The sequence below is a fragment of the Phalacrocorax carbo genome, chromosome 4, assembly GCF_963921805.1.
Source record: "Phalacrocorax carbo chromosome 4, bPhaCar2.1, whole genome shotgun sequence".
Lineage (NCBI taxonomy): Eukaryota > Metazoa > Chordata > Aves > Suliformes > Phalacrocoracidae > Phalacrocorax > Phalacrocorax carbo.
In genome coordinates, this window is record NC_087516.1 from 66,721,693 (window position 1) to 66,745,359 (window position 23,667).

Genomic DNA, 23,667 nt, shown 5'->3' on the forward strand with positions numbered 1-23,667 from the left:
ATATTTAAAGATGCAGTCAGAATACTGATCCTGGAATAACACCAGTGCAATGCAATGAAGAATCAAGCCCTTAATATTTAATCTAACATTCAACATTTAAATACAAAATCTCCTCACATGATCAGAACAGATAGTCTCTAACTCTGGAATCTTATATAGTTGGAATTTCAGATGTCGCTCAGATACCACTTTCCTGGTTGTTGCTAATCTGAATATCAGACTCAGCAGACATCAGTAATCACCTCAAACTAGGTTCCTGGGCTAGGCACCATAGATGACAGAATAAGTAACGCAATCCTCCTATCACCCTCATAAAAGCAGGGGCACAGCGTAGTGCACCACACTTACCAGATGGTCTTAGCTAAGGAAGGAACAAGACCAGCAGGAGATGGACAACAATTAATGGATACACCAACAGTCACTCATGGGCTGCCTATATGTGATTGTTTGGGTCAGCCTGGCACTGACAGCACTGTCTTTCCCAAGTCTTATGCTCACTTCTGCACATGCTCACTTATACCATCCCTCCACACATCAATTGCACTTAGAAAGGCCTTTTATTTTGAAATACAATTGATAAGTTGTGAAAATGACTCTCAGTGTCCACTACTGTCAAGAATGGTCATGTGAACCCACAGACACAACCTCAGGTCCTAGGCATAGACTTCCATTTAACAGCTCCAGGAGTGAACATCAAAAGGACACTGTACATGCTCCCTGTCTCCTTTATTGTAGTAACTTTCTAAGCACCATGGAGAAGCTATCTCCAAGTATAGCCTCACCTCTGGAACACATTGTTTTCATCAGTCTGTAAGAACTTGGGTTTGGCAGCCAACAGAGCAAAGGCCATGCTTCTGATTTCACTCTAAGCTAATATTTTGTGTGATGTTTGCTGCTATATATCTGGGCACAGTAATGCAACCCTGCTCCCACTTATTGATAACAGCTTCTGTAACTCCCAGTTTCTGCACATTTAACCTTAGTCATACTTAGAGACAAAACCAAGACCCTAGAATAGTAAGTAATACACTAAATGTTTGTTCCTGCATATCTCCTCTGAATTTCAGCAAACTTTATTCTGTAATGTGAGAAACATACAGTAAAAAACACAACACAAAAACTTTAAATTGCCATCTACATACATCTGAAATGATGACATGCCACAGCACTACATTCTGCAGAGTCTGATACTGGTTTAAATAGTACACATTAATGGATGTGTACTCTCACTGCCAGTGGACATTTAAATCCAACACATAGCATTAATTTTACTGGAACAGTGATAATGTGACGCTCTGTTATCTTCCAAAATTAAAAAAAAAAAATCTTATGTGATTAGAAATAGGGAAATTGTAAATGACCAAATTAACTTTTAAAGCACTGTTACTTCTGACATTCAGGGATCCATCTTTGAATACTATTTTCCATCCTATAATCTGAGGCTAGCAGAATAATAGCAAGCACACTGTGCTTCCATGCAAGGCACTGCAGCTACAAATTACACTAAAATAGTGCCCCACAACCAACCTTAATCCTGTGGAAAGCAGCATGGTCTGAACAGGGAGGAAAAAAAAAGAAAATATACTGTGGCACTGAAGAAGGGATGTCTCAATGAATGGATATGTAGAAATTGATGAGTGATTTAAGATTTGTACTTGATGACAGGAAGTTTAAGTTCCATGTTTTAGACATGGGATCTCTCCTGTAGTGGAAATAAGATGATGAAGAGAATACTAGCAACCATTTCACATGGACTTAAAGCATAAGAAATATGTTGTAAAAAGGAAAACAAGAGGAGAAATTACATTATAAAAGTAATTATAAAAGTAAAGAGGAGAGAGCAGATGAGACACAGCGAAAGACAGAAGGCTATGCAAATCACCCTGAGCTTGGGGTTTGGCCCAGAAGCACAAATGAATAACTCTCAAACTGAAGATGTTCTTCAAGCATGGGAAAGCAGAAGTCTCTCTGGCAATCTTCTGTAGGCAAGAGCATTACTGTAACAGTGAAGTGACTGACCTACTGTCAAGGCTGTTGGGAGTTTTCTGTATGTGAAATCAAATCTTTTTTTTTCTGAATTTTCTCAGGGTAAGCATTTAGAATCATAGAAATTGTCTTTTATGGGAGACCCTCACCTTTTGCAAGACTTGCTGCATTATTTCTTTATGCATTTCTAGCTTGTTTTTGAATAATTGTAGATTTCAAGCCTCATTTCTTGCACTTGGCACTTTCCTGCTCAGCCCATAGTTCATAATACTAATGAGATTTTTCCCCCATTTTATTGCCTAAAGTTTTCTTTTCCTTTAGGTCATATATTTATTGTTTCTTCCTGTTCAAAATGAATTATAATTCATCACAGCTACTGGCATTTTTGTTCAGCAGTTGGCTTGGGCTTTTTTTTTTTTTCCTGTTGGACAAGCTGCAGGAACAGTTGTCTTTGAATCATATTTATTAAAATTGTATAATGGAAGTAATTTGCATTCCTGTTATGTCTACCATTGGCGTGATACAGCAATGGACCCACTAGGAACCGGTGAATCCTTTAAACTCTCCCTGAGGTAGTGTGGCTTTGCAGAGCCACACACAAAAGAAGTGTGCCTCACACAAAAGAAGTAAAGGATCTGGCAAAGCCAATAATTTTCTCTCAATCAAAAAAAATATTAGAAAATGTAGATAGAACTATAGAAAACCTGCTTAATTCATTCAAACTAATGCAAAGGGGAATGCTGTGGGCTGTCATTTATAATATGGTTTCTTTTCCAGAATGTGTAAAAATGTCAATCGAACAGAAGTAGATGTGCCATAGAGATGCTGACAGCATTTGCTGTTTATCATGGTATAGGTTAACAGAGCTAAAATGCCTAACAATAAAAAAATCTCCAATGCCACATTTCTAGCACAATAATCCAATTAGAGTGCTTAGACCTAATCAGGATAGCCTCCAAACATTGCAAATGGAGGACAAGGTTCAGAATATACTTGCACTCAGTTTAGGACAATGTACCCTGTTGGAGACATAATATACTTTCATTGCTCCCTTACCACGTATACTGGCAAATTTCTTGCAGTACCTGAAGCACAGTCTTGGCCCAAAGCAGTTTCTCTCCTCACAGCTTTATTATACTTAGAAAAGAGGGTGCTAGTTTAAATTTAAATACTTGGTCAAATGTTGATGTTAGTTGAATTTTAAAATGCCATAACAGGTGTGCTAGAGATGTTTGAGAGTTTTCAGAGGTGCTGTACCTTCCACCTGAGCCATTCCACAGCACAGGTGCTTTGCATAAGCCCACGTGAGAAGGGAATCTGGCCATCACTCTCACATTGAAGAGCTGGGCGTCAGCAGCATCTTGTCCAAAATGTATGCTACAAAATGTACACTACTGGTGCCCCATTCCTACCCAATAGTCTTTGTTTGACTGCAGTCACAGTGCTTTTCTTAAAAAAAAAAAAAAAAGGAAAAAAGAAAAGAAAAGCCATGTGCTAAATCTGTTACTTTCTCTTTCTTTCTTGTTTATATAATCTGCTTATTTCTTTCCTTTCTAAATCCATTGGTTTTTCCTCTGTTCTTCAAACGCTATGCATTCAAATGTGTTCTAGCCATTTAGTGGCTACTCTGGACAACAAGGGAAAAATGAATGAAAGCTTAACAACTGGAATCTACTGACCTGGCCAAGGTGCAAGAGAATTAAAGACCTAGAAAACAGACAATACAATCAATCCTTCTGTCCTTTGTTGAAACCTTAAAATGGAATTTGGTCATCCATAACAAACCCAGAAAGGTCACATTTTCCATAAAGATGTTTTTGTGAAGGGAATTTAATTAGATCTATTTGAATCTTCTTTCAATGATCTGCCTTTGGAATCATATATCTAAAATGAACCCTGCTCCCTAATAAAACTGGAAAAGCAAAAGGTTTAAAAGATATGTATACAAACAAATTTTTCATTTCTTAATGTCCTTTCCCAAGACATACTTATTCTGGGCAAGCTGTTACAGGAGCAAAACTTTCCTACAATTATTCATTGGAACATCACTTGGGTTTCAGAGGAAAGGTAATGTGGCAGCATTTATGGTATCAAGAGCTAAAGCGTTGAAACTGTAGTAGAGAAAAAGTTTAAGATTTGTACAGTAGGAAAACTTTGTTATGAATAAACAATAAAAATCCCTGAGTAGGATAAAATAGCATTATTGAAGGAAACTAATACTAATACTTAGAAAGTACAGTGTACTGAAAATGCACAGCTGTTGTTGGAAATTCATGGTATGTTGAAAGTTAATGATCAAAAGCTGAATAATTTATATATTAATAAGGAATAATTAATATTAATTGACAATTAGTTGAAATATATTAAGTAAATTATAAATACATTATAAATTTATTAAATCAAATAATTACATAATTAAATAATTGATTGGAAATTAAATAATTATAGATTAATCAATTAATTAATAAGTGGTTTAAAACAACAAGGACCAAAGTAACAAAATTCAGTAAGTTTTGACTTTAACAAGTATTAAAAACTGCATTTGACTTTCATTCTCATTTCTTTAGAGATACAGTGAAATTCTAGGTGCAACTGATGGATTCTTTAAACTTCTTTATGTTAGGAGGGGCCTCTAAAGTAAGTTGCAGTGTGGTGCCAAGATTAATTTTGTGGGCAGACACATGACACTATGGCTTTTTGTGGTTTACAGTAAGCCAACAATACCAGAGTTATCAAGATTAATGCAGGGACCTAACAGCTATTTGTCCAAGCCCTTTTGTGACATCTAAAACAGCTTAATAAGCTGGATTTTTAGAAAGGAAATGAGAGTTGTTGCAAGAGAGAAATAAAAATCCATTAGCATTTTGGTTCAATTTTTGCCTCAAATTTGACATTTAATTGCCTGCTAACTCCAAAGGGGAAAATTAATTCTAAAGAATAATGTGCATTACATCATTCATATTTACACATGTGTTTATTCTAAGAATACTCATTCAAGATGAGCTCTTTCTTTCTTCCTTCTGTTCTTCAGGGACATGCATTCCCCAAATAATACTGAATTTACCTATTGATGGAAAACTGGCAGAAGCCTCTTATGTTGCTGCTGTGAATGCCATTTTATCCCCAGAGTGAAGACAAAAAGGGAGACTAGTTGCATCTCATTTGCCACAGAGTGAGAACAGGGCAGAAGATTTGATAAGCTACCTCAGTTTGGCAGCTCTGTGATAACTACCTATATATGTGCTTTCCCTGTTGCAAATCTGAGGTGATGTGAGGTTACTTACCTGGAACTGACTAAATATCTTATTACTATTTTAAATAATCTTTCACCCTTCACACTAATGCTTTTGCTCCTCTCAAAAAAGGATAACATGTCATTAAAATAAGTCATGCTGTGGTTATAATACAGTGCATACAAGGAACTGTTTTGATTTATTTAGTGAGGTGGTTGGAGACACAACTTTTTGGCAATTTTAAAAAGTAAAACAGAAAATGTTTGTGTTATTTAACGACCAAAATGTTGAAGTACTAGTCTCAGATAAGATCAGTATGTCATAATCTTCCATCCTGTCATTTGTCTGGTTGGTGTTTTAAAATATGCACTTTTAGTTCAGAGAGGCCATCTGAAGAACTAAAGGGTATACTGTCATTGCATCAGACTAAAAGGACTTAAAAAAAAGCCCACCTAAACATTCCTGCACTCTAAACCCCAATCTAATACAACAAAGCACTGTATTAGATCCAGAATCCTCTTTGTCTGAGCTAAATACCGTACCTGTGCATTCATATTATTAAATCAATTAGGTCCTTCAGAACCAAAAGTTACTTGCTATATCGTGCAGTTGGTTTTATTTTCTATTGCTGCTACAGTGTTCAGTTACTTCACTAAGATAAATCAGCAAGTTTTAACACTGAAATGATGACTGAACAAATGAATGGTCTCCAATAAGCAGCTTTAGCTAGAAAAAAAAAACACAAACACAAACAAAAACACAAACAAAAACCAACAAGAAACCAAACCAAAACCCAAACCAACTTTCATGTTTAGACTGCTAACTGCTGAAAAGAAACCTGCCCACTTCAGCAAGTGTAGTGACTCAAAACAATAGTGACACTGAACTGGAATGGAGTACAATGATACTACAGCAATTTTCTCAAATCCTAGTGGCAAAGATTAAAAAAACCTATCCTATGAGAAACACCAAGAACTAGAATAAAGTTGTCTTGGGCCACAAGATACCAGAAGACACTTTCTCTACTACTTTGTGTACAAAAGTATTAGTTTGAGATTTAAGCCACAATTTAAGAGCTTTACTTTTCTCCCTTTCCAGCACAGAAGAGTTTGACCATCAGATAAGATATACCATATCCTGAAAATAACCAGAAATATAAGGGGGTGTTTGGTGAAAACATAATTTTGCATAAATAATTAATACTTACTTGCTAAAATAATAATTTTAAACTTCCATAAAATAAACCATAAGGTTTTGTTTTTTAGAAAAGGATCAAAAGAATACCATGAAAGGAGGTTCCTTAGTTTCAGTACTTATATTTTCAATTATTGCAAACAGTTTAGAAAAAATCCTTTGTAATTAAACTATAGCTATTAGAGAAACAGGATGCTTTCATAACAACAGAAACTCTTTTTGATTTACTTGGAACGTTCATAAACAGCTCCTGGACTTTTTTTTTTTAATGTCTGCTGTTCACCATTACTCAACTTCAGAAAGTAGTCACAGCCTGCTTAATTCACAGGATATTGACTAATCATGAATATCTCCACATTCTTTTCGCAGCTAATCACAACAAGATGTCAATATGACGTTTAAATCAAGGCAGCAAATAAGTCCGGTCAATACTAGCCAAGAGGAAAGTTATTTTTAAATATCTGGTGATCTGAAAAGCAAGCTTCGTGTTTTTGCAATTTTTTTAGATGATTGAGGCAATTTGTTCTTCTTGAAGTTACCAGAAAAATATTTTCATGCTGATAACGAAAATTACCAACTAGTTTATAATGAACATACAGAAGACAGAGGGGTCTAACAGAGGTTGCAGACGTGCGCCTAATTCCAGTATTTCATAATTTCTGAGTGGTTTGAAAGCAAGGAATTTAATATTTGCTTTCTACTGTAATGCTTGTATGTTTAAATTTGGTATGTATATATAAAGTTACTAAAGCTTCCTGCATCGCCAAAAGCTAGACTTTCCTTAGTAACAATGTCAATATAGTCTAAGCTTGTAAACACAGCAAATAAACTCTGAAGGGAATGCAGACAGATTTCCCATTACAGATCACAAGAGTCCCAATGTATTTCAAAAAGCCAAAGTAAACAAATGGACACAATGAAAAAAATAGAGTTATTCTAACCACTTATTTCCAGATCGTAGCTTCATAAGCATGTTTGATGAAGGATACAGAAAGGTAGCATTGCCATACTATCATACCAACAGAACAAAAAATAGTATTTGAGACAGTCCATATGTATTTCCTACTTCATAGTAATTTGGTTTTTGCATTGCTAAGTGCAGAATTCCATTTAGCAGTACAAGGAAAATACTCTCGTGTCCTACACTTCATCACAATCTCATTTTCTCCCTCTCCCACCCCCCTCCATTTCTATCTAGCCATCTCACTCCATGTGGCAACTGATTTCAAATTGTCTACGGAAGTAATCTGGTCCATACTAAATTATGGTGCTTACTGAGTTGTTTTCTCTCTGATCTAAATTAGGGAGCACATGTTATTAGTGCTCACAAAAACCCTCTGTTATCCCCCCTTGGCCTCCTATTCTCTTACACTATATCCATGATTTTACTACTTTGTCCTCCTCCAGGGTAAATGGTACTATGATAAAACCAATCTCATCATCTTTCTCTGATGAAGAAAAATCATGACATATATCATTCATGGATGAGAACTTCTCTCAGTAGACTGACCTGCCTCCATCTGCTTGAAGTTGGAGAGTGGTCTATGTCGTATCTTACGTGTTCAAAATGATCCCTCTTTCACCTCAGTGTCTGAGATGTCAAAATGAGTAGTCCAAATATTTAGCCTTCAGTTACCTTCAGAGACATTTCTCCCATTTGAGAGACAGGATATGTGCAAATGTGGGCTTGTGTACACATATACGCACACACACACAAGCGCAAGAACGAGCACTTGTGCACACACACCTAGTATAGGGCTGTGCTATTCCACAGCCAAACACTATCCTGTATTTTCTAGTCAATCGTTATACCCAGGAATTCTCTAAAAAAAGCTGCCATACAGAGGTCCTATAAAAAATATATTTAGCCTCTGAATGGAGGTAGGGATTTCCAGTGAGTCCAGAAGATGGGAGAACTATTACATACAGGTGAAACTGCTCTACACAAAGAACCAGGTACATACAGGCTCATTGCTAAATATTCTCCTATAAACACTACTTTCTAAACAAAAATTTGCAGAGTTTCAAACCATGTCATTGTAGACAAAAGTCATGTTGTCCTTAAAAAGAGCTAGTAAGTAATCTTTTTTCACAGCACTTTTTTCCCCAGCAGTTTGTGAAAATAAAATACGAGTGATTCAAGCCCTAACACTTAAAGGCACCGATGGCTTAATTATTTAACAGTTCCTGGACTGCTGATATTTCCAGCGTGTGGACTTAGTTACAAGCTCAGACCTAGGGAATTGTGTTACTGAAAACAGATTATTAAATAATGAAATACAGGCTTTGAAAAGCCTCTGAGATGTTTACCTTTAGGAATAAGACCAGCATTAAGAGATTTCTAATAAAATATTGAATGAATTAAGGGACTTCCTTTTTCTGTATGCAGAGGTTACATTTAAATCCCCTCACTGCATAGCAGCCTTAGGCAACACAACCTGACTTGACATTCTGTTGCCTTGAAAAGGATGAAGAAGTCAGGTTTTTGTACATGAAAGGCAGGCAGGACTCTTCCTTCTACTCTTTACTTGCTCTCTAGGCTCCCTAGTTGAGTAGGGCTGTAGTGATTGAACTAAAAACCCTAGAAAGACCTTGCCTGACTTTCATTGAATTTTAAGTGTATGTGTGTTTATTTTCTGGCATTGTATCTATAGCAAAGCTAACTTTTGTTTGTGAAGCTCATAACTGAAGCAGCCTTAAGCCATGTCAAGCCACAAAAGTCTTTGTAAGAGCAAGTGGTACTGGCCATCAATGAGCACAAAAAAGACACTAAAGGCCTGCAGTGTCATTTGCTAAGTCAGACAACATTGGTGAAAGTCAAGAAAAACAGGTTACTACTCTGTGTCTGTAAAAGCTCTCTTGAGAAATAAAGAAAAAATAATAATAACAGGAATTTTGCAAATATGTTCCTATAATTTTCTCCCTTCCAAATGCTAATTTTCAAAAATCTTTTCAATGGTAAGAAATACTACAACCTAGGCTTTGTAAAGCTTTGCCTGACACCTGACTCTGATATCCATTAGTAGCACTGCAAAGGTCACTGATTCTTTCATCAAAGCCACATCAAATATCAGTGTGGTAGGTATACATGTTTTAGCATCTTACCTTCAACTAACCATATGATTCTCCCCCTGAACCACCCTCTTGTCAAACACTGGCAGCCAGCTCCTGTCACTGCACCTTTTCCTGACACACAAAGAAAGTATTTGGCTGGTATAGCTGTGTGATAAGGTATAAAAGGGTGCGTGTACACTCCCAGGTGCAAGATGTCAAACACCAACTCTGCTTTCCCCGCCTCCCCCAAACTCCAGAAGAGTGAGCTAAGTTTGGCTGGGAAGCTGGGTAACTGTCTTCGTGATAATGACTGTGACAGCAATAGGTGACACTGCTGGAATCTTCTGTGTTACTGACACAAAATATGACTTTGTCTGGTGATAATGCCGACAATTGTTGTATTTGCAAAAACAGTAAATGCAAAAAGATTTAGGTATCTGCAGATAGATATAGGGCTTTCCGTTCACTTCACTTTCTCTCACAAGTCTCCTGCTTGAGAGAATTTGATCTCACTGGAAAGGGCTGTGAAGGGGTGTGCGACCTCTCCAGAAGGACTTGACTGTGGAGGTTATGTGAAGTGTTGGGTCTCTGTGTACAGCCTTCCTGCTGCCTATTCTTCTCCCAGGCTGGTGTGAAAAGCCCTTTCCTGCTTCCAGGGCAGGATAAGAGAGACAGAGAAGCAGGAAACAGCAGAATGAAACTGGCCACCCCAGGGTGTGTCATTTAGACTGTGCCCAGGCTTGTAATTTGTGCTGGACATTCTGGTGCAGAAATGTTCCCAAGTTCTTTGTGCTCTTATTTGTTTGCCATATTAATTTTAAGCTGGTATTTAGAGATCCAACAAAGTGTTTATTGACCCCCCAAACTCACAAATTTTAGCAGAATAATTTTTTTCCTGAAAACTCCTGGTGGAGTCTATAAATTGCTCACGATAATTTACCCTTCTCTTAAGTCATCTCACAGACAGCATCATAGTAAAGGCACAACTGTCCAAAGCTGAAAAATGGATCCAAAAGGCTGCTTAACATAATTGCATTGACAGTCTCATGTCAGTTGGCTTGCAAAGAGTACTCCAAATATGGCCTCACTAATGCACAGTAGAGGGGGAGGATAACCTCTCTCGATCTGCTGGCCACACTCATTTTAATGCAGCCCAGAATATTGTTGGCCTTCTTGGCCACAAGACCACAGTGCTGGCTCATGGTTAACCTGTTGTCCACCAGCACTCCCAGGACCTTCTCAGCAGAGCTGCTTTCCAGCAGGTCAGCCTCCAACCTGTACCGGTGCATGGGGTTGTTCCTCCCCAGGTGCAGGACCTTGCACTTGCTTTTGTTGAATTCCATGAGGTTCCCCTTGGCCCAGCTCTCCAGCCTGTCCAGGTCTCGCTGAATGGCTGCACAGACTTCTGGTGTATCAGCCACCCTCCCAGCTTGGTATCATCAGCAAACTTGCTGAGGTTACACCCTATCCCATCATCCAGGTCATTGATGAATATGTTGAACAGGACTGGGCTCAGCACAGACCCCTGGGGAGCACCGCTAGTTACAGGCCTCCAACCAGACTCTGCGCCATTAATCACGACCTTCTGAGTTCTGTTGTTGAGAGAGTTCTCTGTCCACCTCACTGTCCACTCACCCAACCCACACTTCCTTAGCTTGCCTGTAAGGGTGCTATGGGAGACAGTGTCGAATGCCTTACTGAAGTCAAGATAGACAACATCCACTGCTCTCCTTCCATCGACCCAGCCAGTCATGCCATCATAGAAGGCTATCGGGTTGGTCATGCATGATCTTCCCTTGGTGAATCCATGTTGACTGTTTCTGATAAAATTCTTGTCCTCTACATGCCTGGAGATGACCTCCAGGATGAACTGCTCCATCACCTTTCCAGGGATGGAGGTGAGGCTGACTGGCCTATAGTTCCCCAGGTCCTCCTTGTTGCCCTTTTTGAAGATTGGAGTGACATTTGCTTTCCTCCAGTCCTTGGGCATCTCTCCTGTCCTCCACAGCCTTTCAAAGATGATGGAGAGTAGCTCAGCAAGAACATCCACCAGCTCCCTCAGCGCTCGCGGGTGCATCGCATTGGGACCCATGGATTTGTGAGGATCCATTTTGCATAGGTGATCTCTGACCCAATCCTCCTCAACCGATGGTAAGTCTTCCTTTCTCCAGATTTTTCCTTTCTTCTCTGGGGGCTGAGATGCCTGAGGGCCAGCCTTAGCAGAAAAGACTGAGGCAAAGAAGGCATTCAGTAACTCTGCCTTCTCTGCATCCTGCTTCACCAGGGCCCCTTCCTTGTTCAGCAGTGGGCTGTATCCCCAGTCTTCCTTTTACTGCTGATGTATTTGAAGAAGCCCTTCTTGTTATCTTTGACATGCCTTGCCAGATCTAATTCCAAGTGGGCCTTGGCTTTCCTCGTTGCATCTCTGCATACCCTGACAACATTCCTATATTCCTCCCAAGTGGTCAGTCCCTTTTTCCACATACTGTGAACCTCCCTCTTCCATTTGAGTTTTTCTAGAAGCTCTTTGCTCATCCATGCAAGTCTCCTGGCTCCTCTGCCTGCCTTGTCCTCCTGGGGATGCACCGATCTTGAGCTTGGAGGAAGTGGTCCTTCAATACTGTCCATCTCTCTTGGACCCTCCTGCCTTCCAGAACCCTAGCCCATGGCATTCCTCCAAGCATGTCTTTAAAGAGGCCAAAGTTGGCTCTCTTCAAGTCCAAGGTTGTAACCCGACTCATAGCCCTGCTTCTACCTCGCAGTATCCTAAACTCAACCATCTCATGGTCACTGCAGCAAAGGCTACCACCAACCATCCTCAGCCAGCCCCTCCTTGTTTGTTAGGATAAGATTGAGCAGCACATCTCACCTCGTTGGCTCCTCCACCAGCTGCCTCAAAACGTTGTCCTCAGTGCTCTGCAGGAACCTTCTGGATCATGCATGGCTCGCTATGTTGCTTTTCCAGCAAATATCAGGGCAGTTGAAGTTTGCCATGAGGACCAGGGCCTGTAGCAAATGCCCACAACAAAGTCACCCATATTTGCCTGTCCCTTAATTTTTACCCACAACTTCTCAACTTGTTCTCCTTCCACTCCAAGGCAGAGCTTGATGCATTCCAGTTGCTCCCTCACATAAAGAGCAACTCCTCCACCTCGCCTTGCTGGTCTGTCTTTCCTGAAAAGCCTGTAGCCACCCATGACCACATTCCATTCCACATACCTCTGTCTCATACTAACACAAAGGAAAGCCAAGAAGACAGTAAAAAAAAAACCTACACAAAAAAACCCCAGACCCATTAGGGTCTAGATATACATCCAAAACTTTGAAATCCAAGGCTTGTCAGACTAGTCAACTTTCATTTTTATGGACATCTTGGTCACATCTTTTTCTAAATCCCCAATCTTCTTTTGTTTTCCCTGTAAGAAGTCACTCCCAATATTTGTTCCTGTAGAGTTGCTACTCCCATGACATATTCCCTGTCAGAGTTTGTCTCTGTAATCGCCACCTCAGCTGGGATGTAGACTGTTTGACACGGGATGTGTGACTTACTTACACAAGGGTTGTTAATTCTTGATACATCTGCAAAGCTTTTGATCTTAGTCTTTTAAGCAAACTTTTAAAAAAGGAAAGGGAAAGGCAGGTTGCAACACTAATTTATCTTTTCATCTACCAGCAACAAAGGAAATAGGCAAAACCCTGTCCCACCTCTGCATGCCCGTGTGAGTGACGGAGACAGCAGAGAAACTCTGCCTAATTCTGTTTCCAAGGGCTGCAAAAGTTGTGATTATTACAGCTGGAGAGTGTCAAGGCTGTTTAAGGTCCAGTTCAATTTCTTATTCAACAGCTTCCAAAAAAGACATTGTCCTTTCTTGACCTTAGACAACATAAAGACACCTACATATGATTTCTCTGGAAAAGCAGTGCCATGGTGTGCTGGTTTTGGCTGAGAAGGGGTTAATTCCCCTCACTGTGGGGGTCGGCTACCTTTCCAGCTTCCCGCGCTCTGCCGCGTGGCGGGGGGGGGGCTGGGAGGGGCAGGGCCATGGTGGGGACGGCTGACCCCGACTGGCCAATGGCAGGTTCATTCCATACCATGTGACACCATGACCAGTATATTGGGGGGGGCAGTGGCAGCGCGGGGCGGCGGCGTCGGGTCGGCGGGCGGCGCGCGGCTGCGGCGCGGTTCGTTTCGGCGGTTCGTTCCCCCTCTCCCCTCCCTTCCCCCTCTCCCGGGGCTTTGCGCCTCTCGTTGTTCTCCTTCACATTGCATTTCTACTATTGTTTCTTTTAATTTTAATTATTAAACTGTTCTTATCCCAACCCACAAGCGTCCCCCTTCTGATTCTCTCCCCTATCTACCGGTGGGGGAGTGAGCGAGCGGCTGTGTGGGGCTGAGCTGCCGCTAAACCACCACACATGGCATGGATACCTCTTTCAGATTATTTGTGCAATTACTTTTTTAAAGGTACATCCTTATAGGGCAGCAAAGAATGTAAGCCAGTGTCCAAAGAAGAGTAGATGAATGTAGGTTGATTTCCCTTGCAGCTTATACAGTCCTTGAAGTAAGGATTTTGATGGAGCTCTGTTTAAATCAAACTAAAATACAACTGTTAAGCCTTCATAGCTGTAAATGTAGGTGAAAAATAAGTCTTCTCACAGGCTGAACCCAATATAACAGTAATTGTTCATGTTTTCCAGAAGCTCACAGAAAGCATCTCAATTATAAACACACAGCATTTACTGTCACCAGAGCAGAATGCTTCCATCTAACACAGATAGATGCAGAATATAACGTGCCACCAAAGAGCAATTAAAAAATTACTTTCACTTTCCCAGTACATCAGATCGCCAGTGATGGGGAGGGAATCCCTAATGCATTTATCAGAGAGAAATTCACACAGTCAAAGCATAACAGAAACCTTACCAAACAGATATACAGAAAAGGCTCAGGATCTTTCCATTCATATGCTGTACCTGGAAAAAGAAAAGCTTTGATTTAGAAAATAATACATGTTTTTCTGAAGTCCTAGTTTGTCGTTAATAAAATATTTTTTTTATTTATAAGGTCATTTCAGTTGCTCACACACAATTTTTCTTCTTGGTCAGCTTTTAGCACCTAAAGGCATGATTTCCATCTTTTCCTTTGTATGTAATTATGATGTCATAAATGCCAGTATGCCATCTTGAATTAATTTAAAATACAAGAGGCACCATTCCATACTTCACAGCATTTATCTCCAAGAACTGCATAAGCAGGACATGACCTGCAAGTATAATAAACAGATGGGTTTATTTTTATTTTCTTTAATAATCTGGGCAGACAGTGTCCGTATGTCAGAATCACAGCATGCACAAAGAACCTTTGAACAATGGTCCAGTGCATCCAGATATGTCTGATAGTTGGGCCAAGATATTCCAGTGCTCTTCAATATTTATTTCAGGCAATGATTGTCCCATTGGTGGAGATTTTTGTCAAATATTTTCAGAGCTGAGTCTTCATTAATATGGATTAAATTGTCTAGCGTGAACAGATGGTAACAGGAGAGATGAGAAAAACAGCCCTTTTGATTCACAGAGGAGACTCACTTCCCTATTCCATGGACTGTGGACTATGGCTCCATCTAGATTTTTATGAAGCAGTGAGCTCCAAGGAGCTTGGAAACATGCTATTTAATGTATGTGGCTTAAATTCTCACCCTTCACAGAATCACAGAATGGTTGGAGATTGGAAGGGACCTTTGGAGGTCATCTTCTCCAACACCCCTGCTCAAGCTGGGCCATCTAGAGCCAGCTGCCCAGTACCATGTCCAAATGGCTTTTGAGTATCTCCAAGGTGGGAGACCCCACAACCTTGCTGGGCAATAAGTGCAAGTACTCAGTCACCTTCACAGTAAAAAAAAAGTGTTTTCTGCTGTTCAGACAGCATCTCCTGTGTTTCAGTTTGTGTCCACTCCCTCTTGTCCTGGCACTGAGCACCACTGAAAAGAGCCTGGCTCCATCTTCTTTGCACCCTCCTTTCAGGAACTTAGGTACATTGATAAGATCCCCCCTAAGCCTTCTCTTCTCTGAGCTGAACAGTCCCAGCTGTCTCAGCCTTTCCTCATACGAGAGTCCCTCAGCCATCTTAGTGGCCCTTCATTGGACTCTCTCCAGTAGTTCCATCTGTCTCTTGTAATAGAGAACTACACACACCACTCCAGGTGTGTCCTCACTGGTGCTGAGTAGAGGGGAAGCATCACCACACCCCTCCTAATGTAGCCCACCAAGTAGATACACAACACACTCCAAATATATCATTATGAAGAAATACAGGGCACAACTTTCACAACAAAATTAACAGTCGTGTTCTGTTTGTAATAAAAGTCTGGGCTTCAATTTTGCTGACAACCCAAGTAACTTACATTTGATTAAAGCTGATACCAGATGCAAGGCCGAGCATGAGAGTGGTAATGGACAGGTGGATACTCAGAACAATCCACACAAAGTCTACTCAGGGACCAAGCAATTACACAATGGATGGGACACTTTCTACCTCATCAGGGAGGAACTGTCCCCTCCAGCATCCCCAAAGAGAAAAAGATGGTAGCATAATGGGAAAGAATGAGTATCTAGGAAGTTAATACTCTATATTCCCTGAAGTGGGGTAGCTTTGGGCAGCTTTCTACTATGCAGAGAAATAAAATTCTTTCCTACTTAAGGTGAAATTTCCCCCTAAGCTACCCAGGGGCTGATATAGCACTGCACTGGCCTGAATCCAGACTATAAATAATTTGCTTTAGTCTACACCTAAAACTTCATTAACTATAACCTTTCAAAATAAATTAAGCTTGACTCACCTTGAAATATCCACTTGCTGTCATCCTAATCATTTTCATAACATTATCATCTTAAAAATCATTAAAAGATATCATGTTATTTAGAAAGCAGATATGAAACGATGAGCTTTCATCTTTTAAATACATGAGAGATTTTTCTCCCTTCTGGCTGATTTTTAAAGTGTCCTTATTTTCAAATATTACAGGGCTTGTATTTTGTTCATTTTCTAGCAATCATCTTTGGAAGTAGCAAATAAAAACTGTACGTTTCTTAGTAGACATCTCTTCCATAAACAAACCTTGCTTCCTGCTATTTCTTGTGTTTGATTAGCTAGAAATAATTGCTGTCAGACTTTCATGGTCCATTATGGTTCTCTGCTCCCAAGACCTCCCCTTGGCTTGACTTACAAAGGGCAAGAAATTGGCTCTTACACTTGCTAACATGTGGCTGGTGAAATCTGTAGGGACCTTGTGTAGTGGTGAAGAGCACATTAATCAAAGATAATAGCAAAATATAACAGTCCCTCATTACAAGCACAACTGAACAATTGACCCTGATTTTCAAGCAGACTGGGTTCTCCTGCTTTTATCAAACACAATAAACAGACTTTGTTATAAATATAAATGCAAAGGGCCAGGTTCCACAACACAAGTTTAAATCAGGAGAGACTGTGTTCAAGTCCATGCAGCCAAGATGGTATATTGGCATGAAAGTTAACTAGCAAATAATCTGTAGGTAATGAACAAGAATTTTGATAATACAGCCACATGTTTTTCTCTAGAAACTGGCCTGGTTTTCCAAGTAATGCAAGCAGGTTTTGATACCAGATACACATATACTGCCAAATTACAATCACTGTTTTTGGAATTGTTCTAGAAATGTATCTGTACACAATCTACAGAAAGAGCTTTACATGAACACCTCTCTTTTCTCTTTCAACCCTCTTTTCTGTTTCTTGCAAGCGTGAAGAAATCTTAATTTGCCTAGCCTTAGAGACTTCAGTTAATATCACAGCTAAAACTTTTAAAAGCTACAAAGAAGTTTCCACAATACATTTGAGACTAAACTACAACACTGATTTTAGTCTATGAATCAGCTAGTCCCATGGACTTTTTTCAGTTTCCGTTTAATCCAAGTGTCCTGATCTCAGAGGGGATCACTTCTGTTGTTCCAGTTAAACTATTTAGCATTGAACAAAGTCCAAGCAATGCAAAATACCACAGGCACATTAATTACCAGAGAATAAAACTTCAAATGATTATATGAACTCACTGAAGTACTCCTACAACTGAATAAACCTTTGCAATTTCTGTTTGAGGAGCCCAGCTGTCCCTGATTTTTTTTAACCTCTGCAGAATTTGAGTCCTAGAAGGAATGAAGATGGGGAGAGGGAGAAGGGACAAGTTGTTTGTTTGCTATAATCATGCTATCAAAAATTACACAATCTATACTCTTCTTTCTCTCCCCTTCCCCCCCAGAAGAAAAACATTCATCTGGGAAGACAGTTCCCATAGAAATCAAGCTCTCTTTGCCTTATCATTTTCTCCCTGAACATTCTGTCAGGAGGGATGGCAGTGTGGAATCAACTGGGAGCTATCACAGAAATTCACCAAACCAGATCATTGCTGCCTCTTTTACTTACCTTTTTTCAGCATATTGTTCCCCTTTTGGTGGTCCCATGACATAAGGGATACACAAAACATCATTTATGTAATGTCCTCAGCCTAGATCACTAGCAGTGTTTAGCTTCCTTGTTCCATTGTTTCTCTGACTGAGAACATGGTCCTTTTATTAGCACAAAGATGGATTTACATGATAGTCAGTTGACAGAGGGTACAATCACAGCACTTCATATACTAGTATAAACCAGTAGAAATATTTGAAATGCCTCTCAAACTAAAAAAAAAAATACTAAAACCTACTTATTTTCTAACCATTTAGCATACTGTTTGATGATTTTTTTTTACTACATACAGATTTGAAACGCAACTACTTTTGCAATTTGTTACTGTGTATTAATAGTGTTATAAACCTGTATGAACTTTATTCCCAGACTGATGGACTTTAATCCTATAATCCTGCCAAGAAAAACCTTTCACATTCACTGCAGTAAACAAGAGCTCTACAAATGTAGAAGGAAGTAATTTACCAGATGTTACTATTTGTCTTACAAGCCTGTCTTTGACTTTTGCTTATTTTCTCTTGACCTTGTAGGCTTCTCCCATACACACTTGGCACAGAAAAACAAATGTGAAACCTTTGAAAGCCAGATAAAAAGTTCCTTGAGACCTAATACATATACCTTTTTGGTGTGTCAAAAGAACTACTCACATCATTTGACCACCACAAAAGGATCACTGTATCATGTTCCTGACTTTTCCGCAACTATGCCATATACCTTCACACTTAACTTGCAGCTTTTGCAAGGTTCTTCAAGGTACTGAACAAATAAACCAAATAAAATCCCAGCTACGAAATGCAGTTAAATTACCTCATTCAAAATCACAGAAAAGGAAGATTAGATGACCTGTGTTTACTTATGACAATATATCCTTGCTATTATTAACAAAAGAGTCTTTAATAACAATATCAGTAATTCAACAACGGAAATGAATGTAGGTAGTTCTAATGCTACTAATCCTAACTGTAGCTAGTACTAATGTAGTAGTAGGTTGCAGACTTTTCAAACAACATTATCCCTTTCTCTCCTAAATAAACAGGAGTCTGCTGGTGGTCATAAAGCTACACAGCATTTGAAAATGCATGTGGTCACTTACTGCTACGTTTGTTCACATGCATACAATCATTCAGCACAAATTCCTGCTGCGTTAGCTGAACCCAAGGGTCATGTGTGGATCACTTGCTAGATGTGTTTCACTGAACTCAAGACCTCCCTCTCACTCACCACAGATGGAACTAACGCATACTGCTACCGAAGCTATTGAGCTTCCAGAATCATTGAGAATTTTCCAAAAAACTAAACACTAGAGCCCAGAGTTAGTCTGAAAGCAGCTGTCATAAGAAGAGGAAGAAAATACAGAACAAGCAAGTTGTGAAAAGCACTTTCTTCTACACCACCATTTCAGATTTGCCTGGGCTCTGCTTTCATCAGCTGCATTTTAGCAGCTCCAGAAGAACATGAGGGACGTGCTGCTGTTCAAGCTGTGTGTGCAGAAGATGGGATTTAGCCATGTACTTTTAGCACTTTTTCTTCTGTTATCACACCACTTTCTTTTCTCCCAAATGCCTATTAAAAATGTTTAATAGCATGGGAATAGAGAGCTGAAACAGAAAGCAGGAAACACCTGGAGCCCCAGCTCTCTACATGCAACAGTATTAAAAAGACAACATTTCTCTCTATGATTGCTGTGAACAATGGGCAAGTGGTCCAGAGTTGTGCTTGTGAGATAGATGGGAGGAAATCTTACACCAGATTTCTTTTTTGCTAGATGACAGTAGAGGAATGGCCCTCAGAAGAAGCTTTGCCACACTCAAATTGAGTTGAGGCATAGTCCCAGCCCTTTGGGTTTGGCCAATCCTAGCAAAAAGGTGGAACTGAAAAGAAAGCAAAAAAACCTGAGCCTGAGTCTGAAACCAGCCTAGGCAACAAACAGGATGTAGCCGTACGTCCTGTTTAGGATTAGCCTAATTCAGCAAAAATGCTCTGACCAGGACTGTAACCATGGGGCCAGCCACTGAACAAAGCAGCAAAGACTGAGATTCACAGGATTGCGTCCAAGAAGAACAGACCACCACCAGAAGCAAAACCATCCTGCTTGGGACTAACACAGTGAGTCTGCTGGGGCTGCGAATCATACGAGGGGAAACTGAAGTCTGTAGGTATTTGAGGCTATGTATACCAAAATACACATGATGTGTTTGATTCGTAGTAGAGAACCCAGAATCCTCCTTCACTCTGGTTGAGGTTTTGTTTCTGCTCAAACAATTGTGTACATCTTTATCTCAATGCAGCATGTACGTCTGTGATGACTACCCCTCGGAAGTTATGGAAAACATCCAAGGCATTTGAACCTAGAATGGCCCGGTACAAAGAATTAAGTGTCACATTCCCTAGGAAGATATTGGAAAGGAGATTAATATTTCTAATTCAGGTAAAATGAAAAACAGAGATGTGGCCATAGTTAAGGCAAATAGTTTAGCTTCAATTCAGCTGAATACATGAATCAACATTAGGTCTTTGGACTTGAGTTTATCTTTCCCTGAAGCTCTTACACACTGTTAGTTCACTCCAGAAATATTCTGTTAGGGCAAACAAGTATCTTGAAATATTGCAATACTTTGTACACATCAGTCCTGCACAGTCTGCCTGACAACCTGAATAGTCATGTTATCTTAAATACAAATACTTTAAAAAATGGAAGGGAAATATTTAAAATATATCACAGAACCAAATAACAGCTAGAGTTCATATTTGAAATATCTTTGAAATAAATGCACTGTTTTCCATAATAATTAGTAACTGTATTTAGGCTACACTTGTTTTCACATAAATATATTGCTAATGCAAGAAGAATAACCAGAAAATCACATGGAAAAGACCAAGATAATTGGAGTTGCTTGAGATACGGCTAACAAAATCAGCATCCATTTTATGCATGCACACATGCATATACATACTTTTGTTCCCCTTGAGGTCTGTAAAATTCCATCTTCTGTGATACGTATCTTACTACTCAGAAAGAAAGAACACCTGTACATTTTGCAAGAGTGTAGCATTGTAAGTAGATCAGAGACAAACACTAATGAAGGGAAAAAGAAAAAATAGTTATCATATGACTCCCAGTAACTACAAACAAGCAAAAGCAAAACAAACTCACTGATAAAACAAAAGTGAAGTCAAAGAACTTGTATTTTTTTTTCCCTGTAGTATCCTGGGAACAGAATTTAGAAATGTGCACATGGGTAACTAGATGCATATGTCACATGGATGGAAGCGTTAGCAAAATAATCTTTGGTTACTCTTCCTGTTGAACTGTCTCTGTGCTTGCACAGCATCTGTACAACAAGCTTGCAAATAATAATGTTGAGGGAAAAGTGGCAAGACACTTATGTCAGAAACAGCCTTTGACACTGTCTCCCACAGCACCCTCCTAGAGAAGCTGGTGGCTCATGGCTTGGACAGGTGTGGTCTTTGCTGGGTAAAGAACTGGCTGGATGGCCGAGCCCAGAGAGCTGTGGTGAACGGAGCTAAATCCAGCTGGCAGCTGGTCACAAGTGGTGTCCCCCAGGGCTCAGTTTTGGGGCCAGTCTTGTTTAATATCTTTATCTACGATCTGGATGAGGGGATTGAGTGTGTGCTCAGTAAATTTGCAGATGACACCAAATTGGGCAGGAGTGTCAATCTGCTCGAGGGTAGGAAGGCTCTGCAGAGGGATCTGGACAGGCTGGATCGATGGGCCGAGGTCAATTGTATGAGATTTAACAAGGCCAAGTGCTGGGTCCCGCACTTTGGTCACAACAACCCCATGCAATGCTACAGGCTTGGGCAAGAGTGGCTGGAGAGCTGCCTGGCGGAGAAGGACTTGGGAGTGTTGGCTGACAGCCGGCTTGAACATGAGCCAGCAGTGTGCCCAGGTGGTCAAGAAGGTCAATACCATCCTGGTTTGTATCAGGAATAGTGACACCAGCAGGAGCAGGGCAGTGATTGTGCCCCTGTACTTGGCCCTGATGAGGCTGCACCTCGAATACTGTGTTCGGTTTTGGGCTCCTCAGTACAAGAAGGACACTGAGGTGATGGAGTGTGTCCAGAGAAGAGGAGCAAAGCTGGTGAAGGGTCTTATGAGGAGCAGCTGAGGGAACTGGGGTTGTTTAGCCTGGAGGAGAGGAGGCTGAGGGGAGACCTTATCACTCTCTACAACTACCAGAAAGGAGGTTGTAGTGAGGTGGGTGTTGGTCTCTTCTGCCAGGTCACTAGCGATAGAATGAGAGGAAATGGCCTCAAGCTGCACCAGGGAGGTTTAGATTGGATGTTAGGAAAAATTTCTTTACCAAAAGAGTGGTCAGTCATCGGAACAGGCTGCCCAGAGAGGTGGTGGGATCACCATCCCTGGCGGTGTTCAAAAACAGTGTAGATGTAGCACTTTGTGTTTAGGAGGCGTGGTGGTGTTGGGTTGATGGTTGGGCTTGATTATCTTAGAGATCTTTTCCAACCTTAATGATTCTATTCTAAGATTCTATGATTTCCAGGGAATCAACTAGGCTCTACACAGCCATGCAGCCAGCCTATTTCAAAATTCTTTGTGCTGTGCTCTTCTTTCACCATGTTTGGAACTGACCTTGGGTATAACAGAGAGCCTCCCAGCCTCCACACCAGCTTTGTATAAACTCGTGTGCAGGAAGAAATGGCGCATGCATCTGGGGTAAGTATGTGGCCACAACTCGCACAGGTACCCATCTTTTCTGTGTTCCACAGCATATACAAAATCATAAAGCCATTGCTTGATGCTGTACTATTAAGCTATCAATCCTTTTGCTGATCAGGGATACATAAAACAATTATTTAGTTTGCTGATCATAGGGAGGGTGGAGAATTGGTGAAGAGGACAGTTTGCTGATTTGGATTTCTCACGACTGCTCAGTAATCTGGGTATCTGCAAGCAGCACGTGTCTTTTTTGAATTCATATGTAAAGTCACACATTTAAAAAAAAAACTGGGCATAAATACACAAAATAAAATGTTGTCTTGGAAAACCATGACACTGAATAAGACTAGAAAGTTAGAGGATGATTAGCTAGCCATGAAGTGCCTGGTGTACTGGTGGGACCAAAAAGGACAAATGTAATCAATGGATACCTATGCAAGGGATCGTAGAGCATCAATAATAAATGATTATACCCCAGCATTTGGCAGAGGTATCATGCTAACAGAATACCCTGTCCAGATCTGATGTCCAGACTCTAAGTAAGGTCTTGATAACATGAAAACAGTTTTGAAAAGGGGAATAGGAGTAACTGATGATCAGAAGAACTATGGGCAATAAAGTTAAATCCTAGGAGTGCAACCTGTTTAGCCTAACCAAAATCAGTTAAAGGGGCAACTTAGTCCATCCTGTGAATACTGGCCAGGAAATAGGAATGTGATAGAAACTATTTCAACCTTAAAGTTATAAGGATATTCTATGAATAGGACTCAAAACAGTATTTCAGGACAGAAATAAAGCATATTTTGTTTGGTTGGTTCTTAAACACTCAGGATAGGCTGTTGTTGGAATAACTCACTTTTTTAAAAAAAAAATCAAACACAATGGCTTTCTAGAAGGCATGCTTTATTTCAGCATGGAATTAGTTTCTATTAACCTGAAGCACTCAGCAATGTGAAAAGTACTGGAACACAAACTCACTCCTTATACATGCAAGACAGAGG